Below are 4,343 nucleotides of genomic sequence, written 5' to 3' on the forward strand. Positions count from 1 at the left end.
TTAAACATACCTCAGTTTAATCGTACAATATTATCGAATAATTTATGTGCACTTCTTAACTGAATTTGGTAAAGGATACAAACAGTCTCATTTGTATTTTTTAGTTTTTTAAATGCATGTCATAATTTAGGTTCCAGTTTTTTTTTTTTTTTTTTTTTTTTTTTTTATTTTTTTTTTTTTGCTTAATTTTTTGTATTTTAATATTGTAGCATAAAATTTTAATTTTGTACAATAAAATTTCAATATAATAACACACATGTTCCATAAAAATCGAAACAAGCTATCGCTGAATCCTTTGACGATGCTGATGTAGCGATATGTTTAATATTTGTAATGATGCTGTCAGGAGAGCCACTTGACAGTTTTTACGTTTTTGGCAATCCTTGGAAGGCAGCATAATATCTTTGTTATGTTTTTGGTGTACTTGCAGTGTCAACTTATTTCAATTAATTTAGTTTACTTAATTAGTCATTTGAGTTATCGAATTCTAAAATCCGCTGTAAAGTTGTATTCCAATGTACCGGTGTGTATTTTTGGGAAAATTGTAATAATGTGTAAGGTCGAAATCTGTATATACAGAACTTCGAATATAAGGCGACCCTCGTATAAGACGACGATTTTTGTATGCCGGGCGTATCCCCTGTTTTATGGCCGGAATTCCCATTTCTTCTGCTTTTTATGGTCCTGATACTGCATCAAGCTGTCTAAAACGGAGCCAATCTTCCAAATAATATTATTTTATACGATTTTAAATGTTCATCCAAATATTCTTCCCCGTATTTAAAATTGCGTTCATTCCTAACATTTAGTAGCTTCATTACAGTAGTAAATTCGAATGTTACGGACGATCCGGACATAAGAACATAATTTTAAAAATTTTAAATGTGTATGTAGTACGCTTTTCGATCGTCATTTGCTATTTTAAGCCTCGTCTTATAAGCGAGTATACACGGTAATTCGTTTAATAAAACCCAGGGCAAATAGAAGAATGACTGATTTTTATGCAAATATTTTATACACTTGGTATATCATTAAAAATTATCTTATTACTTTCCATAATATGGTTAACAAATCTAAATATCCCGGTTACAGAGATAAGAGTAGTTTAATTCATCATCGATATGGACACAAAAATGTTATCCTACTCCCAGAATTACTACCGTATACAGTACAGTATAAACCACTAAAGCAGAGTTTCCATAAAATCGCTACACATTATCGCCGACTTCTTTGTCGACGCTGATTGGTCAGTTTAATCTGGGAGCGTTCCGATTGCATCGGGGACAGCTACGCAGCGCAAGGATTGCAGTGAAAACGTTGTAGCGGAAACAGGCTTAACAATGTATCTGAAAATGTGTGATGCTCACACCTATTTTCTCATTCCATGACCACAGGACAAAACAAAAAAACAAAACAAAACAAACAAAAAATCAAAAACAAAAACAAAAAAAAGTAATAGTGAATTAAAGAGCAACTATCTTAACCACCCTACTGTAAAAGTTGGCTTGAATTTTGATCGCACGAATGATAGTGTCGGTTATTTTTTCATTATTACATTTCACTTGATGTCGGCAAATTAGCAAGTGTCAGCTAAAGTTTGAGTTTTCTAATCTTCAAATTAAGACAATTTTTAGGTCTGAGGGACCCTCCAGATATCTAGATGTGCTCTAAATATCAAGGTGGAGTTGAGGTGGCTATGGAATCTCACGGCAGCTATAAGTCTCTCCATTACTCATTCATTACCAATCTTCATCATGTCGTCATCACCTCAACGTCCCATAATAATTTCATACATTTTCGCGTTTTTTAAATTAAAAAAAAAAGTAAGACAACTGTAACATCAACCTCATTCATACAACGCGCACCTCTCTCCCCAGTCCAACCTAAAACCCCGGGTTTTTAGTGCTCTATTAGCTATAACTTTCACTTTGTCAGTCTATCGTCTATCTGCCAATAATTGTCTAAATAATTAAAACTGTTTATAAAGTACTCGGTCATATGAGAGTTTATTTAAATACAATACAATCGATAACACCATGTCAAAGATACCATTGCCAGTTTTTATCAGCCCAAACGATAAATATAATTATGGCCTATTTAGGTTTCTTTCTCTTTAAATGATCATAGTTACAATATTTGTACTTTTACTTCCATAAGTAACCATTACCGTATTCCGTTCCCCAAACCTACAGTAGGCTCCCAAATAATAATGTCCAATGGGAACATATATAGCCCTAGATTAACTTAGTACACATACGGTATACGGTACCGGAATGCAGGATATAATAATACATTAGTAATCAATATTCCTGCCTCGTAAACTAAGATACAAGATGTTGCCTGGCGGATCATTACTTTATATGAAAAATAATTAATTTTACAATTGTACAATCTCGATTTCAGAGATCGCGCCCGGAATGATGTTCGGTAGGGATGGTATTTGTATGGATTATACTTCAGTAATATAGTGTAATTAATAATTCATATGGGTCGAAGTCTCGAACCAGGAACCCCCAGATACACCTTCACAATCAACTCAGAGTCGCTTCTCATCAGGTGAGGGTGGGGGGTTCCCCTCAAAATAAATACTTTTCTCAGCTCTTCTATTCTAATCGTTGAATTTTGATAACTCCAGGTGGTTGGCCGATTGATCCATATGAACAGAAAGCTATGTTACATGAAATTAATGGAAATTTAAATAGAATTTTCATGAGTTAAGAAATTCATTAAATAAGGCTCTTAAAATGTCTACTTTATCGGGCTAAAGGCGTCCCAAGTCCTTATAGCATTGCTCGCACAAAAAGGCTGTAGCTTTCCCCAGACCCCAATCAATGGGCCCAGGCTGTAAAACTTACCTGGTAACCACGGCCGCTCTCGGCGGTCCTGCATTCTACTATAAAAAATTCTTTAATGTGTCCAGATTGGAGGTAGTTCCACCAGTCTGACCTGAAGGTTGGCAAAAACTTATATTCACTATCACTGCATCAACTGCTCTAAATAGAATAGTTTTCAATAAAATTTACAGCCTCAAATTAACTAGAAGTAGTACTAAACATTGCAACTAATTATGTTGATTCATTTTACTACAAGAATTCCTCCAATGGCTTTGGTTTTACACGGGTAGAAACCGCCAAACTTTGTGTCCAGATGAGAGAAGGTGTGGAACTTGTGATCAAGAGGTAGAAAGAAAAAAAAGTAAAAAAATATTATAAATTCATGTATCCAAAAACATCATACTATCAATAAATATTTTTTAAAATAATAACATTGGAAATATATATCTGGTATCTTTTATTCTACAAAAATGTCATTGTAAATTAATAATAACTGAACTGAATTGGGAGATTTTCAAAGGGTGAATAAAATATAAAATGGAAGTCTAGAGGACCTTGGGTCATATTATGTACTATAGGTAACTCTAGATTAAATCTTAATGGAATTAGCATTATGTAGAATACCTGTGCACTCCTTAATTCAACGACTCAATCTGTTAACAGTATACAAACACACATTAACATTCTCATTTTCTATTTTATTATACATACATTACTATGCATTTTATTATCATGGCTCCTGCAGCGTTTATGTCCATACAATATAAAACACACATGTTGTATTTAAAAACAGGAACCATGTAGAAATGCATAATAAAAAACATATATGAAATCAATTCAATTCAATTCTCCCCAGAGGGAGACTTTATTCTGTATATAGGCCAACAGCCTTAAAACATAAACATTAGTGTGTCAAATAAAATGTTCGCTTCTTGTAAGCATGTACAATGAAATTGGCTAATGACTTAATCGTACTTGATTTCCTCGACTTGAATAACGAAACAAAGTAGAACATGTTTGCAATATAATTAGGAATAAAATGATTTCTTTCGTGATTATATAATGGGCATTTCAAAATAAAATGGTAGACGTCCTCTATTTCATTTCTATTGCATAGTCTACAAATACGTTCTGAGCGAGGGACATTTTTCCATTTACCCGTTTGGACTTCTAAAGCTAGAATACCAGTTCTTGCTTTGGTAAACATAATGATATGAATTGGATTTTTAAGAATGCAAAAATAATCTTCAAATAGAAACCAAGAATGGAAAATAAATAATGTAAGTGTATATTGTATTTATACTGTGCACTGGTGAATTAATGTGAATAGAAAACACAATTAACTGCAAAAACAAGGAAAATTTCAACAATTAGAAAAATGATAATAACACACCTGAAACATAGTCAAGTTGAGGGAGAGCAAAGGTGGCATAGGTGTTGATGAACCAACCCCACAGGGTGTTCATGGCAACAAAACCCTCGTGGTTACTGTGGATACTTGCTCCTGTT

This window comes from Anneissia japonica, unplaced genomic scaffold, assembly GCF_011630105.1.
Source record: "Anneissia japonica isolate Jap-2015-1 unplaced genomic scaffold, ASM1163010v1 scaffold9002_len284450_cov133, whole genome shotgun sequence".
In the NCBI taxonomy this organism is placed as follows: domain Eukaryota; kingdom Metazoa; phylum Echinodermata; class Crinoidea; order Comatulida; family Comatulidae; genus Anneissia; species Anneissia japonica.